Genomic DNA, 14,319 nt, shown 5'->3' on the forward strand with positions numbered 1-14,319 from the left:
ATGGTGGCTGCTGTGTCCCCCGACCTCGCTGCAGTTACAGCTGATGAGTTCTCCAGTGCCTGTGATGCGTGCCCTGTGCTACAGCAAGTGCGACGCTTCATTGCCAAGGGATGGCCTCGTACTGCAAAAGGCCTAGACCCTCTCATCGTGCCGTACTTCAGTGTGCAGTACGAGTTGGCTGTGCAGAACAGTGTCATAGTGCGTGGCACTCACCGTGTAGTCGTACCCCAACAACTACAGGCCAAGATGATCCAGCTCGCTCATGCTACTCACCCAGGAATCGTTCGCACAAAACAAAGAATGAGAGACTTGTACTGGTGGCCTGGAATGGATTCGCAGGTCGAGTCTACCATCAAATCGTGCCTCACCTGCCTGGAACATGACAAGACTGCAACCACCCGTACTGCTCCACTACAACCTGTGCCTACTCCTACCGCTGCCTGGGAAAAGGTAGCTGTGGACATTGTTGGTCCGATTCACACTGCACCTGCTGATTGCCGCTTTGCCATCACACTCATCGACTACTACAGCCGGTGGCCTGAGATTGCTTTCAGCTCTACTGTTACCTCTGCCACTGTTATGACTTTTCTTGCCACTGTGTTCAGCAGAGAAGGGAATCCCCTTGAACTGGTCACTGACAATGGCTCTCAGTTTGTTTCGGCTGAGTTTGAGTCTTTCCTTGCAGACAGGAACATCAAGCACTGTCGCAGCTCTGTGTACTACCCACAGGCTAATGGGGAAATCGAGCGCTTCAACAGAGTGTTCAAAGACGGCCTACAAACAGCCAACATTGAAGGTAAACCACTGAAACCTTTTTACACTGAGTTCTTGCAAACATACAGAGCCACTGCACATGCCGTGACTTCAGTGTCACCTGCTGAACTGCTACATGGTAGACCTCTCAACACCAAGCTGCACATCAGAGGTTTACACTCCCTGCGCCCCTGCACTGACATAACACACCTGCAACAGAACATAAAAAAGAAACAAGAAAAATCAAAACAATACACTGACAAACGACGTGGTGCAAAACCACCCAACTTCCAGATCGGATCTACAGTCCGCGTCCGCAAACCTGGAATCATTGCGAAAGGACTGTCAAAGTTCACACACCCCCTGAAGGTGGTAGCCCAAAAGGGTCCTGCCACTTACTTGCTGTCCGATGGAAAAGTGTAGAATGCCTTCCACCTTTCACCCTCATCTTCCACCTGTGCTGCTGTTCCAGCATCACAGCCTGATGATGTTTGCCCATCAAGCAACCAAGGTGCCGAGCCACCTGACCCTGAACCTGTGCACTCACCGCATCAGTCTCCACGGGTACCGAGAGTACGACACGCTCCTGCGTGGCTCGAGGAATATGAGACTTAAAAAAAAAAAAAAAAGAGAAAAGATGTGATATGATGTAAACATGTGAAGATGCTCATTGTTCACTGATGATCAATATACAGTTTGCTTATTTACCTGCTTTAATGTCATAAGGTTCATATTGTGGCATAATACCTACCTTAACAATGTCGTTCAATTCATTACCTGTTACTTATTGATAGTATAAACTCTTACAATTTAAATGTTTATCTTTTGATACATACCTGCCTTTGAGATTAATGTTTCTACAGGTTTTAATACTTACCAAAATGATTTGCTTATTTCCTTGGATTCATACCTGAGTTCTTTCTAGTTTAATACCTGTATTCTAATTCTACTATCCAGCTTATTCTTACAAAGAGGAATATGTGGTATAGTGGCATACTCCCTCCATCCACCTGGTGGCGCTGTTCTGCAATATGTTGAGAAGTGATGAGAAGTGATCAAGTAATGTTTTAATCAAATGTACCGCTCGTGTCTCACTGATAATCTACCTTCATCCGTTACATACACAACAGAGGCCTACAAGCCAGAGAGTCTTGCACCTACTGTGAAATCGGACTCATCAGAGAAGACGAACTTAGAAGAACCTCCAGTCCGCTTTTTCAATCCTTATGGTCTTTTACAAACCTCAGCCAGGCAAAGTACAACGTTGTCCCGGAAGAAAAACTTGCTTCCTTTTGCTCTGACAAGGTTCCCCAACTCTGAGAAGTGTTTTTTCCAGCAGGGCAATGCTCCATGCCACACAGCCAGGCCAGTAAAGGTGTGGATGGAGTACCACCAGATCAGGACCCTGTCACGGCCAGCCCAATTTCGAGACCTGAATCCCATCAAAAACCTCTGAAATGTGATCAAGAGGAAGATGGATGGTCACAAGCCATGAAAAGAAGCCGAGCTGCTTGAATTCTTGCGCCAGGAGTAGCATAAAGTCACCCAAAGGCAATGTGAAAGACTGGTGGAGAGCATGCCAAGACACATGAAAGTTGTGATTTTAAATCAAGGTTATTCCACCAAATATTGATTTCTGAACTCTTCCTAAGTGTAAGCATTAGTATTGTGTAGTTTAAAAATGAATATGAGCTTGTTTTCTTTGCATTATTCGAGATCTGAAGACACTGCATCAATTTTGCTATTTTGACCAATTGTCATTTTTCTGCAAATAAATGATCTAAATGACAATATTTTTATTTGAAATTTGGTAGGAATGTTGCCAGTAGGTTATAGAATAAAACTAAAATGTATATTTTACTTTAACACATACCAATAAATAGTAAAACCAGAGAAACTGATAATTTTGAAGTGGTCTCTTAATTTTTTCCGCGGCTGTATATGTCTATGAGTTGAACAACAAACCACAGTGGCACAGTGAACATGAACAAAGAAGCTGATGAGACCGTGTTGGTTGGCCCAGTGAATGGGACATTTTGTTACAAAAAACGAACGGATGGAGGCGTCGATAAGAACATGGTTCAGTGCAAGCTATGCAACAAGGAATTTGCATATCACCGCAGCACATCGAGTATCACCTCAATGCAAAACATATAGCAGCTAGCGTGGACGTTAAGCCTGACTCCGGGTACAACCAGAGATGTTTTCTAACAGTCAGGGTTTCCAATGTTCTGAATGTACTTGAAAGTATTGTGTTTTACTTAAAAAACCCAAAGTATTATAGTTTACAGAAGGTCTACCTATCTGTAGGCTACCTGGATTTCTGAAATGTACTACATTTCTAAATATGGTATTGCTACACTTAATGGCACAAATTGCACTGGTCTGTTGGACTTGAACAAAAATAAACAATATTTGTGTTGCTTAAGCTTATGTATTCAGTCATTATTCAATGGTATGCTAAAAATCCATGTGAAAAAAATTACTTCTCACTGTTCTCAGGTGAAATATTTATTTGCGATTAAAATGCGATTAATTTCGATTAATTAATTACAAAGCCTCTAATTAATTCGATTAATTTTTTTAATCGAGTCCCGGCCCTAAAAAAAAATTATTGAAAAATAGTCGCCATAAGTGTAAAGACAGTCAGTGCTTATAAACGGTTACAATTCTCAGAGAAAAGTGGATTTGTGTTGTCTTCAAAGGCTTAAAGTAAATTGTACTGATATACGCTGGTAGTGGGCCTGATGGAGGTGGGCCGGTCGATATTGACAATGGGCCGGTGTGTTTTGGGCCGTCGGCCCACCAGGGATTTCCCCGGTATTCACAATGGCCGGTCCGCCCCTGGGCAAGCATTCAACACAAAATATACCAAGAAATAATTCATGTGTGTGAGAATAAGTCCATCACACTAACCTGTTTTACTTTTGTGGTCCCAAAACTCAATCTCTTCTTCACCCAATTCAACACAGAAAAATAAAACACATTTCTAGTAGAAAAAAAATAACATAACGCCGAACTAATGCCTAAATAATAATTTTCCAGCACACATGCCCCCCTCCATTGTGCATTGGACTAGTCCAGAATATGATGACGTAGTAACGCGCGCAGCGCGAAATAACGTTACTTCAAACCAAAGCAGAGGGATCTGTATGCGACTCGGTGAAAATTACCCTGCACATTGGCCAGAAAAGTTTACAGACTCCGAGCGTTGTTCAATTGTACAGAAAGGACCAGTGCAATTACGAGGAGATTTCCCCCAGAACAAACAGGGCAGACGCTTTACAAGCACGCACTACTATTTGAACATAAAAAATGGCGAAAAAATCCAGAGGTCCTGGCTTGTGTACAGTAAGACGAAAGACCACGCTGTTTGTTTCTGTTGTCGGCTGTTTGGCGATTGCAACAAGCAGCGGTTCTGCACTGACGGCACGAACGACTGGAAAAATGTATCAGCCTTCCTAAAAGAACACGGCAGAGAATGGAAATTCTAATCTCTCTCTCTCTCTCTCTCTCTCTCTCTGTCTCTCTCTCTCACTTTCTCTCTCTCTCTCGTTTGATCTGAGTAATAAACATGTAATTTTGGCAAAGGCTGGAGAAATCTGAAACTGATTTTACTGTGGAGAGTTGAGTGGCAGTGCACTATGGGTTTATTGCGATTCTAAGAGTATTGGGATGGTTATTTGTTTTGTGTACGTGTTTCAAAAATGAGGGCCCCATGTCTATATTTTGCCTAGGGCCCCAAAATGGCTAGATCCGCCCCTGCTTCCAGGCTGGGTGTGTCCTCTTTCCCCCTCTTCCTGAGGTTTATTTTGGGGGTTTCTGACCTCCACTTGCCACCTCATCCATCCACAAGTCATCGGAGTCCCCGTCTCTGTCATCTCGTTGTTCTTCCAGAGCCTCCCACCTCCTGTTCATCACCTCTACAATCTTTCTCATCTCCTCTCTTTGTCTCACTTTTTTCTCCTCCTCTCTTGCTTTCTCTTCCTCAATCTCTACCTTTTTCCTCTCGTCCTCTTTTTGCTCATTCTCTGCTGCTTTCTCCATCTCTTTTTTCTTTCTCTCCTCTTCTCTTAGTTTGGCCCTTTCTTTTTCTCTCAGGCTCTCCTCCTGTTCCTTTCTCACCATCTCTGCTTTAGTTTTCTCCATCTGCTCCGTCCTCACTTTTCTCTCCTCCTCTCTTGCTTTCTCCTCCTCCATCTCTGTATTATCAAATTGCTGGATTGTCCATGCATTGCTGACTGCAGCTTTGGGCTCATGGCCTTATGCATCCACAGACTATTTGAATTAGTCAAAGTCTTGGAGTCACTGCAATCCCTGTTAAAAGGATTCTCATTAGGGATGCATAGGGATACTGATACCAGTATCGGGTATCTGGCCGATACTTTGTTAAAATACTCGTACTCGTACTCGTTTTAAATTACTGATACCAAAAACTGATACCCAGTGTTGCGTCTTAACGCGTGTGTTTTCTTCTCCTCTACTGTCTATGCCTGCCAGGTGTGAGAGCGCCGAGTTGCATAGAGGCCGAGAGCGGTATTGCAGACAGATAAGTTGAGGTTGAACCTGCAGTTTAAATCAATTCAATAACAGCTTGGATACGATGTGTGGAGGTGGCTTGCGTAAGCTAACGGTTTCGCTAGAGATTTTAAACTTAACACGTACGACCTCCAGTAAAGGTAAGTGCTATCTTCGGCTATTTTATGTTTTGCAGTTAACTTAGAACTGCTGTTACATAGGCAAAGTGTAGGGGCTAGCCTACTGTCTTTAGCGACGCTGCGCCTAAAACATATTATTGCCATTTGCTACGGTTGATTGACGGGGATGGGAATGTATTTGTTTTCTCCTCTTTTACCCGGACGCATTTAGGTCTCGAAAGGAGGACATGTGAGGGTAAAAGAGGACGTCTGCCTTGTCTTGTGTTGTGTTTCAGGAATCTTGTTGACTTGCTAGTTTGTCATAAACACCCGCTAGCAAGTAGCCGCTAGCAAGACATTCCGTTAGCGATGTTAGCAAGGTTGTTTTAACACTCTTGGACATTGATGCTAGTATTACGTGTTTTTTTCGTTTTTCCGACTAATGCTAATATTAAGTGCTCTTGCGTTAACTTATTTGCAATGTTATTGTGATAGGTATGTTGGCTAGGTTGCAAACAACTACCCTAACACAGTCAAACATCAGGCAAGTGTCAATTTGGCTGCAAGAACGTAGCACAGTTCATTGTCAACATTAAACTCTAGTAAGAAATCACTATACCGTTGTGCTGCCTTAACGGCGATTTGGACTCATTTTAAGATAAATTATGACAGGAGTAAGGCACAGTGTAAGATCTGCACTGTTACAGTGTCGAGGGGCGGAAAGGAAAGTACTTCGTTTGACACAAGCAATTTGATTAAACATCTGAAGACGCACCATAGTGCTAAGCACACAAAGTTCACTCATGCCAGTGGCGCAAGAGACCAAAGCAACTAATCTTTACTGACGTCTTTCAAAAGAAAAAAACGCGCACGCACACAGAGAGAGAGAGAGAAGAGGAAGAAAAGAGTTGTTGATCCTTTTGTAACTGAACTCTGCTCATGTTCTTATTCAGGATAGTTCTGTTCACTTTTTGTTAAGCAGACTGTGTTGTTAACTATGCAGCAAATTAAATTGCCATCTGTCTATATTTACATTTTGTCTAATGTGATGATATTGACTCTTTTTTTTTTTGTTTAAACCAGTAAGCTCTGTTTATTTTTGGCTTGGGATAGCCTTCTGTTAATGTTGTACTATAGGCTTGACATAACCTGCAGAGGATAAAATAAAATCTTTCATGGAAACCAAATCTTGGAAGTATCGGTATCGGTACTCGGTATCGGCAAGTACACAAATAAAAATACTCGTACTCGTATCGGTTTGTAAAAAAGTGGTATCGGTGCATCCCTAATTCTCATCCTCCTTCTCTTTGTTGTGGGCTTTCTATAGCCATGCATGTTCCTTTTCGTTTTTTGTCTGCCTTTCCATTTGGTCCATTGGGAGCTCCACATCCTTCCATATCTTCATCACTTAAGCTAACTATGTCAATGTCATCGCTGTCACGTGGCTTGAGTAATTTCTTGTCCACTTTGGCTTTCTTCCCCTTCTCCTCCCTCTCTCTTTGTATTATCTGCCCCAGCTCTCTCCTTGTCTTCTCTTGCATCTCTTTTTTCTTTCTCTCCTCTTCTCTTAGTTTGGCTCTTTCTTTCTCTCTCAGCCTCTCCTCCTGTTCCTTTCTCACCCTCTCTGCCCTCTCTGCTGTTCTGTCCATCTGCTCCATCCTTTTTTCATGTTCTTCTCTTTTTCGCTCTGTTTCAACTCTCACTTTTCTCTCCTTCTCTCTTGCTTTTTCCTTCTCAATCGCTATCTTTCTCTTCTCGTCCTCTTTTTGCTCCTTCTGTGCTGCTTTCTCCCTCCTCTTTCTTTCCCACCATCTCTGCTATCATCATCTCCTCCATCCTTTTTTCATGTTCTTCTCTTTTTTGCTCTGTTTCAACTCTCACCTTCTCAATCTCCTCTCTCTTTCTCTTTGTTTCCTGTCTCTCCAACTCATCCTCCCACAAGTCATCGGAGTCAGTCGCCCCGTCGCTGTCATTGCTGTCTCCTGGCAGAGCCTCCCCCCTCATCCCCTCCCTTTCACTCACTTTTCTCTCCTCCTCTCTAGCTTTCTCCTCTTCAATCTCTATCTTTCTCCTCTCATCGTCTTTGCAATCCTTCTGTGCTGATTTCTCAATCTCCTCTCTCTTTCTCACCATCTCCGCTTTAGCTCTCTCCATGTCTATCCTTCTTTCCTCTTCCTGTCTTTTTTGCTCTGTCTCAACTCTCACTTTCTCAATATTCTGTCTTCTTTTCTCTTTCGCCTGTTTCTCTCTCTCCATTTCTTTGTATCTTTCCATCTCCACTCTCCTTCTCTCCACTTCATCGTTTCTTAGAATCTCCTCTCTCATTTGCTCCACCTCCTTCCCCTGTTCCTCCACCTCATCCATCCACAAGTCATCAGAGTCAGTCTCCCTGTCGCTGTCATCGCTGTCTCCTGAGAGAGCCCCCCCCCCTCCTGTTCATCTCCTCATCAGTTTCCTTCCAGTCTTCTTCTGATCCATCCTCACTGTCTTCAAAGGGCAGTCCCATGGTCTTCCATGGCTGGGAGGTCTCCTGCTCTATTCTCTCCTTTCCTTTTAGCCTCTGGTCTTCATGTCCCTCCCTCTCCATTTCTTTGTGTTTTTCAAATTTGACTTCCTCTCTTATTCGCTCCATCTCCACTCGCAGTTTCTCAATCTCCTCTCTCTTTCTCACCATCTTTGCTTTAGCTCTCTCCATCTCTATCCTTCTTTCCTCTTCCTGTCTTTTTTGCTCTGTCTCCAATCTCACTTTCTCAATATTCTGTCTCTTTCTCTCTATCGCCTGTCTCTCCCTCTCCATTTCTTTGTATCTTTCCATCTCTGCACTCCTCCTCTCCACAAGCCATGCATGTTCCTTTTCATTTTTTGTCTGCCTTTTCTTTTGGTCCCTCCATATTTCCATGATCTCTGCAATCGTTCTCTCCATCTGCTCTATCCTTTTTTCCTGTTTCTTTCTTTTCTGCTCCGCCTCTTCTCTCATTTTCTCAATCTCCTGTCTGTTTCTCTCTATCGCCTGTCTCTCCCTCTCCATCGCTGCTCTCCTCCTCACCACCACTTCCTCTTTTCTTAGAATCTCCTTTCTTATAAGCTTCACTTCCTTCTCCTTTTTCTCCACCTCCTTCCTTGTTCTCTCCAGCTCCGCTCTTTCTCTCTCCATCTCACTCTTTCTCTCTATCTCTGCTCTCCACTTGTTCATCTCCATCCTCATGAAGGGGTCTCTCTCCATCTTTGCTCTGGAGTACCCTTGTGAACGTAAGTTACGAATGTAACTATGGATCTGTGAGACCGAGGGATGACCGTCACTACGGTCTACAAAAGGAATGATCACCTTCGTTCTGCCTATCACCGAGACCATATGTCAAAAATGTCATGTCCATGACCTCCGGAAGCAGAACGACACGTGTTTATAATAACAGTGAATGCTCCCAGTTCAGTCTCCTACCTTGAGCGCCTCAGGCTGTTCTGAGCGACAAAGATAGTGACGGTCATCCCTCGGTCTCACAGATTCATAGTTACATTCGTAACTTACGATCTGTTTCGACATCACTCTGACCGTCACTACGGTCTAAAAAAGGGATGACACATACCAAAAGAGTCGCGAGGAACCCAGAATTAGTTATTAAAAACCTCGCTCGGTCACGGACATGAGGGCGGCGTTGCCGACCGAAGCTGGGCGAGTTACATCCACCCTATAAAACCTAGTAAAAGTGCATGGCATAGACTATGAGGCCGCTGCACATATATCGTCTGCTGGTACTCCCCTGAGGGCAGCCCAAAACGTTGCCATACTCCTGGTAGAATGAGCTCTTGTACCAGGAGGGGCTTGCATCACCCGTGCGCTATAGGCATGGGAGATAACCTCTACCAGCCAACGGGACAGCCTCTGCTTTGAGAGAGGCGTCCCCCTTTTTGCTGCCCCATAACAGATGAGGAGTTGGGAGTGTGCTCTCCTCAGTGGCTGTGTATGGGTCAGATAAGCCCTCAAGGATCTCACTGGGCACAAGGTGAGTAACTTCTCCTGCTCTGCCTGTGAGGCAGAGGCTGGCTGAAATTGATCCACCTCCAGAATTTGGTTGATGGACTGCCTATTAATAACCTTTGGTAAAAAGGCTGGATTTGGCCACAGTGAAACACCAGTGCCGCCTTCCCTCCATCTGAGGCAGTCGTCACTGACAGAGAGGGCACACAGCTCCCCGACTCGTTTTGCTGAGCAGAGAGCCAAAAGGAATGCAGTCTTGAGCAACAAAGAGCGTGGACTGGAATCTGTTATGGGTTCGTACGGCGCCCCAGTGAGTGAAGTTAAAACCAAAGGTAGGTCCCAGCCGGGTGCCCGTAGGGTACGAGCTGGACGCAACCGGCGCGCCCCCCTCAAGATCTGGCTGACCAAAGGATGCCTTCCAAGGGGCCTGCTATTCTCGCCCTGGTGGAAAGCCGAAATGGCAAAAGCATAGACCTGGCAGTACCTCACCGTACTGACCGCTTTGCCTAGATCCAGCTGGGACTGCAAGAAGCGTAACACATGAGGCACAGGGCAAGTTGCTGCTGGCTCAAGATCCATGCTACGGCACCAGTCTGAAAAGATCCCCCATCTGAGTGCATAGCTGGCTCGAGTAGATGGGGCCCTAGCGTTGTTGAGTGTCTCCTGAACAGACTCATCTAAGCGATCAGCGACGGGCTCTGCAACGGCCAAACCCGGGTTCGGATGCCAGACCTGCCCGCCTGCTTGTGACAGCAGATCTGCTCTGCTTGGCAACTGCCACGGCTGACCCTGCAGTAACTGGAGCAGGTCCGAGAACCAGGGTCTCGTGGCCAACGTGGGGCAACCAGTAGGACTGTGTGTTGGCCCTCCTTGACCCTCTGAAGAACCTGCGGGATGAGAGGGAGTGGAGGAAAAGCGTACAGTAAGCCTATTGGCCATTCCTGTGACGGGGCATCCAGGCCCAAACTGCCCCCCTGCCCCCTGAGGGAGTACCACTCTGGGCAGTGGGTTGTCTCCGCTGACGCCAGCAGATCCACTTGTGCAACCCCGTACCGCCGCCAGATCTGGTGGACAACATCTGTGTGCAATCTCCATTCTCCCGGGAGTGGACCAGTCCTGGAGAGCATGTTGGCCGCACCGTTCGCCACGCCAGGGATGTGCACAGCCCTCAGTGAGGCAAGTTGGCCATGCCCATGTCAGCAGCTCCTCTGCCACTTGGAGGCATCTCTGAAACTTCATCCCCCCCTGGTGATTGACGTGGTACACTGCAGAGGTACTGTCCGATCTCACCAGAACATGGTTGTGCCATACTGATGTCAGGAATCCCTGAAGGGCGAGGTGGATGGCCTTCAGTTCGAGAACATTTATATGCTCTGACGTCCACGGAGGTTGCCACATGCCTCTTACTGAACGTCCTTCCCAGACAGCCCCCCAGCCTGTCAGGGATGCATCCGTCGAGATGACCTGTCTCCTGTGAGGATGACCCCCCAGGGGGACACCTCTGAGCAGGAACTCCCTGTTCCTCCAAGGACGCAGGGCTCGGATGCAAGCACGAGAAACGCGCAGCCTGACCCGCCTGTCGTCTCTCGGGTGGAGTTGAAAAGCATTGAACCAGCGTTGAAAGGGCTGTGACCTCAGCAGGCCAAGAGGAACCACCACCGCTGCCGCAGCCATCAGGCCCAGCAGCCTCTGGACTCTGTGGGCGGTAACTAATCTGCCCAGCCGAAAGTACTTCAGAGTCTCCACCACACTGTCTGCTCTCCGGCCAGTGAGGGACGCTTTCATGCTGGCCGAGTCGAGAATGACACCAAGGGACTCCGCCTGTTGGCGGGGCTGCAAGTTGCTTTTGTTCCAGTTTACCGTGAAGCCCAAGAACTGGATGTGGGCCAGCAGTGTCTCTGTGTCGTACATTACCTGTTCTTGAGAGGGGGCGCAAACGAGCCAATCGTCCAGGTAGGGTAGTATTTTCAACCCCCGTGCCTGGAGGGGGGCAAGTGCAGCGGACACCACCCCGGCTGAAAACCCTTGGGGCCAGGGAGAGGCCGAAAGGAAGGACCTGAAACTGGAACGCCCTGCCCTGGAAGGCAAACCGGAGGTATGGCCTGTGTTCTGGACAGATTGGGACATGAAAGTAAGCGTCCTTCAGGTCCAGAGACGTAAACCACTCCCCCTTCTGGATTGACCGTATCACCACTGCGGTGTGGACCATTTTGAATGGCAGCACCTTGAGATATTGATTCAGGGGCCTGAGGTCGAGGACAGGCCGATGACCGCCGTCTTTTTTGGGCACAATAAAATATTTGGAATAAAACCCATCTTGCTGTGCGCTGAGTGGCACCTCTGCGATGGCACCCTTTAAAAGTAGTTCTCGAACCTCCTTGTCGAGCACAGACTTTAAAACTGAGTCTCTGACATTTGTTACTCTGACCCTTGAAAATGCTGGGGGCCGCCGTCGAAATTGTAGCCGGTACCCATGGGCTACTGTTGCCAGGACCCATGGGTCTGGCACAATCCCCTCCCAGGAGATCTGAGACAGCTGGGAAGGGCATCCGACGGGCAGCCCCTGGCTGCTAGGTAGCACCACCGCCGCGTCCTGTGTTCTTGCCTCTGTTTGGTTTCGGTCCCCGCCACCCCCTGGACTGGGGATGTAGGGCTGGCCCCTGGTTAGCTGCATGAAAGCGGTGGCTCTGGACAACGCTAGTTGCCTGTGGAGGCCGGCCGGGCTGCCGTTGCCTGAACCCACCTGCTGGTGCCCGGTTGATGCCTGGAGCTGCCCTAACGTATACACGTTGGACAGCCCCCCTAGATGCTGCAGCACGTTCTGCACGGTCCAGCACCTCCTGGGATCCTGGGTTAAATACATGTCCAGGTGCCACAGGGAGGTTAAGCAGCTCTGTTTTAGTAGCCTCTGGCAGAGAGGTTTGCGCCAGCCACACCTGACGACGGCACAACACTGCGGAGGCCATTGAGTCCCCTACGTCCCGTGTAAGCTGGGAGTGAGCCGATAGTGCAGCCTCCACCAGGGCCATGGCATCTCTGTCCGCCGGGTCTAGCGTCTTACACAGAGCCGCCAGCGTCATAGCAAGGGCATTGCCCATACGGGCTGCTCGTGCAGATGCATTAAAAGATCGAGTGACCAGGCGGTCCTTCTTTGCACACTCTTTGCGCGGGCAACGTGGATTAGGGGACGCCCGGGCAGGCCCAAGTGATGTCCAAGAGGCAATTGACGATTCGACAGGCGGCATGTCCCCCAGCCCTGTTTCAGCTGGGTACACAGACGTTGCCAGCTGACGGCAGCCTGTGTTAAACTGGGGCCGCTGCAAGGTCTTACCCCAAGCAGTCCTCAGCATTCTGGTGTAGTCCTCTGCCACAGGAATAGGAGGAGGGGGGCTAGCGTGAGATACACCCTCCCAAACACCCCTATGAGGAGCCGGGTCTGGTGTGGGGGGCTGCAGGCCTAGAATCTTAGCGGCACTCAATACCCTGGTCAGCAGAGGGCTAACAGGTATCTCCCCCACCCTTGTGGACTCACTTCTAGAGTAGGTACATGGTTCCCCACCGCGACTGCCCTGGCCTGTTGTGTCTGTAGCCTGAGACGCATGGAGGGATAGCACATCCGCATCGGCCAAGTCCTCCTCCTCACCATGGCTCTCAGGCCTGCGTAAGGGGGGACCCTCCTGGCCCGGCGGTATGGATGGCGGGCCTTGAAGTCCTTCTAGCCCGTCCATCCTCCTTGATAGTGCCTGGAGAGCCAAGAGGATTTGGCGTGACTCCGCACTACTGCCCTCTGTTGCCTCAGCTGGAGCAGGGCGCTTTGCAGCTCTGGAGGCCTCCTCCTGGTCAGACCTAAGGGGAGACTCCCGCTGCCGGTCTCTTGAGCGATTGCGCTTATGGCCATGTTTACGGGGGCGGGACGAGCGATGGGGTGAGCTTCGCCTCTCCGCCGTGCCCTCATGCACGTGCCCGCACACCTGGTTAGCACGACGAAGTCGTTCCCCTCTGGACAGGTCAGCTGCTGCACTGCAGGGGTTGTCCACGTCCTCCAACACGTGGGCGGCCCCAAGGCAAGCAGGGCCCATCTGCGGTGCTCATCGCAACCCAGCAGACTCTGCAGTGGTGCGAGGCCATCATGGCAAGTTGTAAGAAAAGGTTATGTGGCCGGCAACAGCGCGCGAACGCACCTAACCGGCTCACACCTCACCCAGTGGCTGCGAACAGCGGCTATAGGGTGCTGTTTGATCAAACACTCACGCTGACTACCCAGATCAAAATAGTAATCAGCCTGCACAATTACAATGAAACAGACAACAATAACTAATCAGTAAGCATTAACTTATAACAGTAATCTATACTTACCTGGCTACCTACCTGTAGTATGCCAGTGGCCAATGCCAAACAATAGATCAAACAATGTACAAGTGCAATGATAAATTTAAACAACAACTAGAAACACTCTAGAGTTATGTCAAACGATATGCTACTAGCAACAACAAATATGCAGTGTAGCGTTATTATGTGGCCTGTAAACATGAAGGCTCACTCCGTGGTTACAAACAGCAAGGAAAAATGAACAACTTAAATATCTTCTTCTGGTGGCCCAGCAGTATAGGGCACGCAAAACAACTTAAAGCTTCTTTTAATTCAAGCGTGATAACAAAAAATATACAAGAGAAGCGCTACGGTGATCTGCAACAGAGCGCGAACGCAATTAAAGCAGACTCACGTCAAATTAACTGCACAGTCCACACCAATTCACAGGGACACAAGGCGCCTGTTACCCTCGGGTAGAGAATTATCTGGCTGTGTAGCGTATAGAAAAGATCTGCGTCTTACCTGGTCCGGTTTTGAGGCGATCAAGGTGAGAGACTGAACTGGGAGCATTCACTGTTATTATAAACACGTGTCGTTCTGCTTCCGGAGGTCATGGACATGACATTTTTGACATATGGTCTC

The 14,319-nt window shown here is 48.2% G+C and overlaps 1 pseudogene across 1 annotated transcript; it reads right to left on the reverse strand.

Annotated features, from left to right (window-relative positions):
- Positions 1–3,636: 3,636 nt before the first annotated feature.
- LOC308370103 lies at positions 3,637–7,544 on the reverse strand (annotated as a pseudogene). The gene is made up of 4 exons: positions 7,206–7,544; positions 6,682–7,021; positions 4,510–5,084; positions 3,637–3,742 (listed from the first exon to the last, which is right to left on the reverse strand). The product of its transcript is annotated as an uncharacterized misc_RNA (transcript).
- Between the last annotated feature and the right edge of the window lie 6,775 nt (positions 7,545–14,319).

The sequence above is a fragment of the Sprattus sprattus genome, assembly GCF_963457725.1.
Source record: "Sprattus sprattus genome assembly, chromosome: 1".
Classification (NCBI taxonomy): Eukaryota; Metazoa; Chordata; class Actinopteri; order Clupeiformes; family Clupeidae; genus Sprattus; species Sprattus sprattus.